Here is a 10,964-nt window from a genome sequence, read left to right as displayed (position 1 = left end):
AGGATAAATAGAATAACAAAAGGAAAAAGAGAGATACAAGGAAAAAAAGGATAAATTACATTTTTGTATAAACACGTCAATACTGAAAAACACTGGAAATATAAATTAAAATATTCATAAATCTACAAAAAAAAAAGATAAAATACAAACAATTTTAACCTATTCATGCTCAACAAATTCAAAGTCAACAACACAGAATCCCCCAAAACGTTTATTGACCAATCTTAAGAAAAAAAAATGTATCCTGGAGGGAACCAGCTGTTGATGGGTGGGTATTCGGCTTCCTTCGTTCGCTTCCAAGAGCCGGCTCGTAGAGACGTTTCGTTCATGAACGACACGAGTCGGGTGCTGTCAATTCTCAGCCTTCTTTCGCCCTTTCTTTCAGCGCATTAGTCAATACTAGATTCGTAATTGCTATCTAACTATATGGCAGTCGTTATTTTGAATGGTGACATGATCGAAAAAGACGTGACGTAAACAACTCTGAGGAGAGCGGAAAACCGCACCCCTGAAAACAGCGTCAGGTATGCAAAGGGGTACACGCCGCCATTGGCGTTCTGCAGCTGAAGTATTGCACCGCTTTCGAATGTCAGTAACAATAATGACATTGTAATTAGTTGGATTACTACGTTCCTGAAAAAAAAAAGCCATTACATAACCGCATTATTCAGAGCACTGGATACTGGGAATTTTGATAATGATCCTATCCAAGTAAATACATGGATGTACTGATCAATACTGACCCGATTCTAGCACTGGTTGCTTGGAAAGGTCATGATCATTGAATAATGGAACCCTTCCCCCCTGGGTTTAAACATAATTACGATGAAGACAATGTAATCATGGGCCTTGGGGTTGCTTCTCTAATTAGTTTTCTCCTTGTTTGGCCTGAAATGTTTGGAGGGACGGCCAGGTTTTGGTAGGTTAACAGTCGTTTTATGCTCTCCCTAATTTGATATTAATGCTCACACAGGGCCCTGGGAGATATGTAAATACTGTGAAACATTCTCGTCAAGTCAGGTCATGTTTATTTGTACAGCCCTTACAGTATCCCATTCCTGCTTTGAATTTTTCCACAAGGTTATCCTGCACCTGCCTGGTGTGTTCTTTGATCTTCATAATGCTGCTTGTTCTCCAGTGTGTCCTTCCACAGCTCTCTGAGCCTATCACAGAGCAGGTGCATTTAAACTGTGACTTAATGACACACACGTGCACTCTGCCATTGTTAGTCATTTAGGTCGACAGTGGCTCATTCTAAAGTCGGAACATCTGGAGTCAGTTGGACGAGCAGAGAGGGGCAATATTTTTGCAACACCTACACTTCGGTTTGTTGGTTGCAAATACAAAATATTGAAATAATTTGGTCCCACTTAATGATTGTGTCTCACATGTTGTTGATTCTTAGAAAATATTCACGGTTTTTAGCTTTAATTCTGATGCCCGAAATTTGGCAATATGCAAAAAAGTTATTGAAAGGGCAATACTTTCGTTAGGCACTGTAGACTAATATGAAACAGAATTTTAAAAAAACACAGGTGTCTTCTACACAACATGTCTTACCTTACTTCCGTTTTGTCAGTTTTCTCCAACCAGTAAGAGTGAACAGACTTGCAATCACCATCCAGGTATCAACATTTAGAATGTGAGAAAGAAAGGTTTTTCCTCTAGCAAGTACAGAAATACTTTTTAATACTGGCACATCTTCTCTACGCTTCAATAAATACTGTATATATACAATCATAAACAAGGGGGGGGTGAGCCATACCTGTCAAAATTACCCAGGGTGATGTCGAAGCAGAATACAGAATCACAGATAGTACCGTGGTTTTTATTACAAGCAGGGTTTGGCTCACGGGGAATTAGGCATCGTGTCATGATTACTGATGCGGGGTACCTGAGGTTGCCCCGTTGGCGCCAACAGCCACGGACCCTGATTGGCTGTTGGACTCTTTTTAAACACCCGTTTTCCTGAAAGAACCCGTCAGATCATCTGCGAACCTATGCTCCCATCTACGCAAGCTTTTGTGACTCTCCGATTCTATTCTGCCCTGTTTTCTGTCTGATACGTGTTGCCGACCTCTTTTCTGGACCCATTTACGTTTTTGCTCCTCCGCCCCGGCCATCGACCTGTTTTTCTCGCTGTCAACGTCCCGTCTCCGTTCCTGGTCTATGACACATCGTGGCAGCAGTATCTTGGTCAGAGGCAGTAGTCAAGGCGGCAAAGAAGACAAAGATTTGGTGAACTGGCAACAAACCAAACTATGACAAGAAGTCTTAGAACATGGCAAAAGAGGCAACGAGCTAACACAGAGCTCAAAAACAGAGTACTTAAACAGTGAGCAGGAGAGGTGATTAGGGAGCAATAAGGGCAAGTAACACCAGGAGTTAATGGAAATTTGAAGTGTAGTCGATATTTACACATTGAAAGAAAAGTCAGTTTACTAACAGTCGGTGTTGAGCTACAAAGAGTTGTACCATTTTGATAGGGAGCATTAAGTCTTTACTTACTAAGTTACTATTACAGCATGATACGCATAGTATTCTGGAATGGCCACTCTTTGGCTAATTGCAAACTTCATATAAGTACAAGCTCATCGGCCCAAGTAAATTTACCATTATGTTTTTTTGGGGAGCTTTGATATGCTAAAGCAAGTGGATTGGTCTGTTGGTTGGATCCTTTAACCACTAGGGTCATAGGAACATCATTTCCTGTTGTGTGTCTAGGGCAAATCCAGCCTGGTGGCGCCCATCCCTTTGCAGAACAACATGTACGAATTACTCGTGGTAAGTGGTAGATGGTTTGCATTTATAAAACCACTTTTCAAGTCACTGAAGACCTCCCAAAGCGCTTTACAATGTGCTTCACACCATTTCCTACACACATTCCCACACTGATAGCAGCGTCAGCCATGCAAGGCACCATGAATAACTTCACATGTTTTCCTCATTTTTGTTTTGTGTCTTTACTCGCTATCGTTTTTTTAAAAGTCACAGTGTTTTGTTATTTCAAGCTGAATCTCATCGATGTAAAAAATGTTCAGCCATTGAAACATTTGGAGAACTTAAGCAGAGAAAGGCACCACTTACTGTCAGTGTATGTACTGTGTATATGTTTTGTGTGTCAGAAGTCAAGTGGAAACAAAAGCAGTAGGAGGGCCAGTGGGATAAATGGACTGAGAGGATGCCGGATTTCAAGTAAAATTGAACAAAGGTCTGGATTCTTTGCTGACACTTTGGATTCAAAAACATCTTTGTTCTAGTAAAGATACTGTCTATGAACACAAACCCCCTCTTTGACACACTCACCTTTTAACGGGACACTACACTAAATCAAGTATTTGAGAAATTTCTGGGGAATCTTAGCACTTCTTCCAATTGTATCCTGCACGGTCAATCATAGCAAGTGCGATGGTCTTAAACGGCCATATGATAAATGTATGGAATGTTACGACAATAACACTCAAATGAAGTATCTTCATGCTGCTAAGCTCTAAAATACTGACACTAAGCCCTCAGTCACTTATGACTTCTAAAAACCTGAACAGGTCTTCACAAGTATATTTGCAGTGCACTGCCAATAACTGTGTTATTACCTCACATGGAAGTTCCAATGTAGTCTTCTGACGGTAAAATTCACTTCATTCATATTTATTTTATTTCCTCTTTCTTACTCATGTGCGTACATGCATGACATGTATTAAAACACACATACAGGGCTGACTCTATGTACATAGCTTACAACCACACAACCTCGTGCCAGCACGCCCAAGCATTTTAGTCTGCGTGATGGATTGATAATTTTCATCCATTGTCACGTACCATCTTTGCTTGAAGTGGACACATAGTGATTAAAAAAAAATGCTCCAATCCTTTCCTGAAAACTAAAGCTCAGTTTCTAGCTCTATTGCAAAACATGTGGAATGTTCAGGAAGGAAAGGCAAAAAAAGTTAAATCACGATACAGGAAAACTTTTTGACATTTTGTTCATCTAATTATGGAAGGAAAATAATAGAAATTTAGCAGCACATGTTTTGGGGGAGGAAGAGGCCAAAACCTTAAACAGCCCTCCGCCTCAGTAAAAAAATCCCTTACATATCCTACTCATAATAACTTACAAGGCATGTGTCTTTACACTGTTTTGGAAGGGAGGTTACTTCATGTGCGGCACCTTAATCAAGGTCTCTTCATTTTCCTCATCACGAGGTTTTTTAGTTTTTTTCCTGCACTCATGTAGGTTTCAAATCAGGGGATGTTGAAATGGTGGTCCGGGCCACCCTTTGATGCTTTTTGTGATTAAGGGATGTACAAATAAACATGTCTTGATTTGACTTGACTTGAAAGTAGATTCAAGGGGTGTGAGCATGCAATAAATAGAAGTTTAGACTCTACAATGAGTATTAGTGAACCCACATCAAAAAAATGAAAAGAAAATGATGTTTACCTGTATTCAGATCCTTGTCAAAATGTATATTTTTCACTTCTTCTAGATAAGGTAGTTGTACTTATTTCAAGGATGTTTTATCCATCCATCCATTATCTGCACCGCTTATCTTCTGTAGGGTCACGAGGGTGCTGGAGCCCATCCCAGCTGTCTTCGGGCATTGGGCAGGGGACACCCTAAACTGGTTGCCAGACAGTTGCAGGGCACACAGGGACAGACAATTGGCTCGCTCATTCACACCTAGGGACAATTTGGACAGGCTAATTAACCTGACATGCAGGTTTTTGGAATGTGGGAGAAAACTGGAGTGCCCGGAGGAAACCCACGCAAGCATGGGGAGAACATACAAACTCCACACAGGAGGTTCAATCCCATGACCTCAGAACTGTGCCACACACGAGCTAACCACTGCCCCGCCGTGCTGCCCAAGGATGTTTTATTCTTATATTATTCAAAAACAAGATAAATATTCTTAAACTAAGAGCAATTATACTTAAAACAAAAAAAAAATCTTCTGCCAACCAGGTAAGATTTTTTTTTTTGGTTGGGGATACACTATAGAATGAATTTCCTCTTCAATAAATCATACAGCAGATCACAACTAACAAACCAAAAATAGATGTAGGGAATTTGGTGGTACTTCCTCTCAGTGGGGTTTGAAGAGGATCAAAAACACAGACAAGTGGCCTCTACCTTCCTGAGAAGCAGTGATAGGGTGGTACCTCCCAAAATGCGTCAGTGGTACTTTCCTGCCCTCGTTAAACAGCATCCTGTCTATGTTCACATTAAGTATTTATTTGGTGTCCTCCATTTGTTAGGACATATCTCATTTAACCGTTCTTGTATTTTCCCTATGGAAATGAGCGCATAAGGGAAATCCCAAATAAAAGATTCCAGGAACACGACAAAAATACTTTCTTACACTATTCACAGAATGTTTTGCTCATTTTAAGCCACATTTGTCCTGTTTCAATGTATTGTATAATGTTCCATGTGGAATTTGGCTGTTGTATGCTACGGACACAAATAGCTAATTCTTTAAAATCCCAAATGGGTGAAAAACACCTGAGATTACACTTTTTCTAACACACCGATAACTGCCGTGTACCCTGTTGGTATCAAACAGCAAAAACCTGTCTCAAAATATATTTTCCTGCCAAGATTTTGAAGTGCTCAATCTTAGACACGTCCAAAAAATATGAAAAATTATCTTAAACACAGGCCAAGGTTAAAGAATCTGAGACGCATTTTCCTAGAGTAGTTCAAAGTATATTTTCAAGTTTCCACACGCCGGCTAGCTTCTTTGGAGTTAACCTTAGTACTACTGCTTCCAACCGACTGTATTTTGCACATCTGTTACATGATAAACACACCCATGAGTTTCCACTGTAAAACACCTCATTCTTTGGTTTTGCCGTGTTGCGTCAGTGCAGGTTCACTCTTCAGGAGTATTGGTGCCTCTTGATAATTCAGAACATACAATTGGGTCTATTGTCCAGAAGATGTTTGGATGAATGTATTCATAGGAAAAACACCGATTGAACGAAAAAAAAAACATATAATTTGCCACAAGGAAGAAGATTATACTGTGTGTGACTACATATAACTCATTCCTATATGGATAAAATTGTCACGGTTGCCATGGCGCCCAATTGGTCCCCGCGGTGTGGCGCCAGGTTCTGTCACGGTTGCCGATTGGCTCCGCCCATTGACACCAGCTGAAACGCGTTGACGATTGCTGACGGACTACTTAAAAGCTGTCTTGTGAGTCGCCTGTTGTGAAATGAAATAAAATGATCTGCATTTATACAGCGCTTTTCAAGTCAATGACTTCCCAAAGCGCTTTACAATGTGCTCCACATTTCCCAATAGCGGCCTTGTATTGCAGCCATGTAAGACGCTAACCTACTTATTGGGGGTATTAGGGGTTCAGTGTCTTACCCAAGGACACTTCGACATGTAACACGGACGAGCCAGGATTCGAACTGGGATCCCTTGATCCAAGACAAGCGCTCTACCTCCTGAGCTACTGCCGCCCAAAAGTTCAGCAACTTAACCGGTTAACCAGATCCATATTATTGTGACATGTCCATTGAGAGAAGAAACAGTCATGGAATTGCTTGTGTTGGTATTGAGACTGGAGCCTAAAACCAACACCTAAGGGCCCAGTCACACAGCCGTTTGCGTCTGTATCGCAGGTAAAATTTTGCGGGTTTTTTTTGCCCGTGGTTGCCCGCGATGGAAAATGCGCAAAATTGGCCAACCCGCTGTTCATCGGTGGTATGCCCGCAAAACAGACGCCGGCGACTGTTCCGCTTCCTCATCGCGTCATTTCCGCATCATTTTCTCGTGTGGACCACGGGTATAAAAGCTGCCGAGCCGGCGGTATGCCGAGAAATGCATCCTTGCCGAGATTTGCATCCCCTCGCTACTACAACCACTTTTACCTCGTTTTATCTCACTTTTATATCACTTTTAGGGAATTTAATGGCGAACATATAACCAAAACCACTTCGTCTTGCATTTGTTGGTAATGTAATACAACTTAAACCATTCTGTCTTTGTATTTGTTGTGAATGTAATCGAACGGTAATGCACGCCGTATACAAATCACTTTTGAGCAGGTAACATGTTTATTTTGCCTTTTTCTATTCAAATCGCTCGTATTGAAACTGTTATGCACTCTACCATAAAGCTTATTTCTGCATAATAAGCTTTACGGTAGAGTGCATAACGGTTCTCAAAAGTGATTTATATACGGTGTGCATTACCATTCGATTACGTTCACAACAAAAACAAAGACGGAATGGTTTATGTTGTATTACATTCCCAACAAATGCAAGACAAAGTGGATTTGGTTATATGTTCGCCATTACATTCCCTAAAAGTGAGATAAAACGAGGTAAAAGTGGTTGTAGTAGCGAGGGGATGCAAATCTCAACAGGGATGCATTTCTCGGCATAACACCGGGCTGTAGAAATCATAACCGCTCAAGACACAGTCCCGTGAAGATCAAGATTTCAAGCTATGGCACCAAAGAAGCCAATATGTTATTATTGTAATAGTTTTTCATTTTTATTTTATTTTCTTGTTATGAAATGAAAAGAAATGTCAAGAAATAAAAATGGATTAAGACGAGGTCACTACGGTGACGGGGATCCATGTCCACCCCTTGACGTCTCGAGCACAACTGACGTGTGCTCGGCAAATCGTGCTGTATATACACGGAGAAAGGCGTTTGACCGTCACACGCGTAACACGCTAATTTCACGTAATAACACCGTGATACAGGCGCAGAACATGCTATAACCGTGCTCCACCCACGATTACCTGCTGAAATTTAGCATCCTACCCATGTGTAACCACACCCTGGCCGCGGCCAGAGCACGTCGTTCCGCGTCATTTCTGCGTCAATACCTCGTGTGCCGCCCGCGGTTAACACGTGGTCTAAAGTTTTGAGCAGCGCAAAACTTTTTCGCACGGCCAACCGCGTGTGAATTTCCGACCGCGTGTAAAGCACTGCTGTATCTCGTCTATATGGCGATCTCAAAGCGTCCAACATCGTCTGCTTCACGGGCAGAAATTTCTGGCCGTGATTCAGCCTCGATATGCCCATGAAAGGCTTGGTGACCGGGCCCTAAAGTTTTGAGCATCGCAAAACTTTTTCGCGCTGCCAACCGCGTGTGAATTTCCGACCGACCGCGTATAAAGCACTGCTGTATCTCGTCTGTGCCTTCTGCTTCACAGGCAGAAATTTCTGGCCGTGATTCAGACGCAAACGGCTGTGTGACCGGGCCCTTAGACCACTCTTCCTGTGAGAACATCTGCGAAACTCCTGCTAGACTCTGTGTGATATGCCAAGTCCTGTGAATCTCTGTTTTTGCCTGTGTTTTGATCCTGTTTTATTTTGGGCCGATCTGTTGGATTTTGAACACTCCTTAGTTCTGATTTCAATCAACTTCCGCGACCATCGATCCCCGGATCGAGCGCGCGCTCATTCTTCCTCTCACCAATAAACTGTGAGTAACGTTACGCGATTTGGTTCTCATTCCTGTTTCCTGTCCTGGTTCGTGACAAAAACGATAACATACAGATGCACAATTATTCCTGGCAGTGTGGGAGAAACATGACCTCAACTGAGTTGCAAGTCTCATGGAAGCATGTCACTTGTTTTTTCAAAAATCCTCCACAGAGTAACTACTGATTCCTCTGGCTGTCTGTATTTCAACGTTATGTATGGAAATCGAATTCCATTCAAGCCTTCTATATGCCTCAAGCATTCCCTTGTACTCAGTAACACAAAGGACTTTCACCCTTGAAATAATGAAGTCCCGCTTAGCCAGAAACCACAGAAGAAAGGTCGGCAGCGGTGACTCATCTACTTGAGCCTGCTGCCTGTGGAATACACCAGAAACTGAATACACTTGGTGGGAATGAAAAGGACAATCACACACACATAATAGGCTGGTATTGTGCTGAATGTCACACAAGATAGATAGATAACTTCTCAAATCACAAATACATTTTGTGAAATGTTTTTTTTTCACTTTCTTTCTTCGTTTGTAACGGGCAAAACATTGTTTGGGCCTCTACTGGTTCAAACACAGAACTTAATATCCATAGACTATAACTTGAGAAGCAATGTCCACCTGTTATTATGTATCTCTGGGGGTGGCCATTTTAAGACTCCCTGAAAGATAAAGTTGACATCACTGTTGCCCGGCTTCAGCAAAAGACCAAACGTGGATGTGCTTCAGAAAGCAGGTGAACTGTGATCTGTTGCTGGTTAGATTTTGAGTGTTTGTGATATTAGCTTCAGGGGTATCGAAGTCAAACGGGTGGAAAAGTCAAATTAAAAAATCAAGCTACAAGCCTAAGGCCGGATTGATCGACAATTGAAAATGTTTCAAATGACGCAAATAGTCTAGTAAACCTCATTGAACCTACTGAAACTTAACAAAATATTCCAATATGATAACTTAAATGAAGCAATATTTTCGGGGCTGTCAGTGATCTTTAATTTTCAATCGGCACAGAAGACCAATTCCCCTATATAAAAATCCCCATTACATAGATAGAGATAGATAGATAGATACTTTATTCATCCCCGAAGAGAAATTCACATTTCCAGCAGCATCCCTGAGTTGAGAACAATACAATAATAAAGCAAAAAGAATACAATATACAAATACCCAATGTGACGTGCAAATGCCCACTGTAGCGTGTTATATAGAATATCTAAATAGTGCTACACAGAATACATATTGCAATAAAATTCGGTAATATGCAATGTAGGTGGTGTGGTTTAATGTGGGCTTTTACTCTGCCGGTTAGAGTTAAAGAGCCTGATGGCACGAGGAAGAAAAGATCTCTTCAGTCTGTCCGTAGTACAAGACAGTGACAGCAGTCTGTCGCTGAAACTGCTCTTCTGTCTGGAGATAATGCTGTGTAGTGGATGCGATGGATTGTCCATGATTGACCGCAGCTTTTCCAGTGCCCGTCTCTCAGCTACTGTTGTTAGGCTGTCCAGCTCTTTGCCCACAACAGAGCTCTCTTTCCTAGCCAGTTTTTTGAGACGAGAGGCATCCTTCTTCTTGACGCTGCCTCCCCAACACGCTGTCGCATAGAAGAGGGCGCTTGTCACAACTGTCTCATAGAATATTTTCAGGAGCTTTTTGCAGATTTTGAAGGAGGCCAGCCTTTTGAGGAAGTAAAGTCGGCTTTGCCCTTTCCTACATAAAGCTTCTGTGTTGGCAGTCCAGTCCAGTTTGTTGGGCAGCTGCACACCCAGGTATTTGAAGGTCTGGGCAAATTCTACACATTCTCCTTTGATGGTTACAGGAACCGGGTGAGTTCTGGTTCTCCTGAAGTCCACCACCATCTCTCTGGTCTTGGTGGTGTTCAGGTGCAGGTGGTTTGCGTCGCTCCATCGGACAAAGTCCTGAATCAATTTCCTGTACTCCTCCTCCTGCCCATTTCTGATACATCCCACGATCGCAGTGTCGTCGGCAAACTTTTGCACATGGCAGGACTCAGAGTTGTACTTAAAGTCCGATGTATACAGAGTGAATAGGAACGGAGAGAGCACTGTCCCCTGCGGAGATCCTGTGCTGCTAACCACAGTGTCCGATGTACAGCCTCCCTGTTTCACATACTGGGGTCTGCCTGTCAGGTAGTCAGTAATCCATTCTACAAGGTGTGAGCTAACTTCCATCTCTGTCAGTTTCCTACTCAGTAGTAGAGGCTGTATGGTATTGAAGGCATTTGAGAAGTCCAAAAATGTAATCCTCACAGCCCCCTTAGCCCTATCCAGGTGAGAGAGGGATCGGTGTAACATGTATACTATAGCATCCTCCACTCCCACCTTCTCCTGGTAAGCAAATTGCAGAGGGTCGACGGCGTGACGGACCTGTAGCCTCAGGTGGTGCAGCAGCAACCGCATGAACACAAATGAAAGAAGCCTGTATTATTTAGGCACCATCAGTACCCTATATTTCATATTTTAGCAAAAGTGGGCTAACGT

This window comes from Urocampus carinirostris, chromosome 3, assembly GCF_059441175.1.
Source record: "Urocampus carinirostris isolate Australia breed hairy pipefish chromosome 3, RoL_Ucar_1.0, whole genome shotgun sequence".
In the NCBI taxonomy this organism is placed as follows: Eukaryota; Metazoa; Chordata; class Actinopteri; order Syngnathiformes; family Syngnathidae; genus Urocampus; species Urocampus carinirostris.
This window is presented reverse-complemented; position numbering follows the sequence as displayed.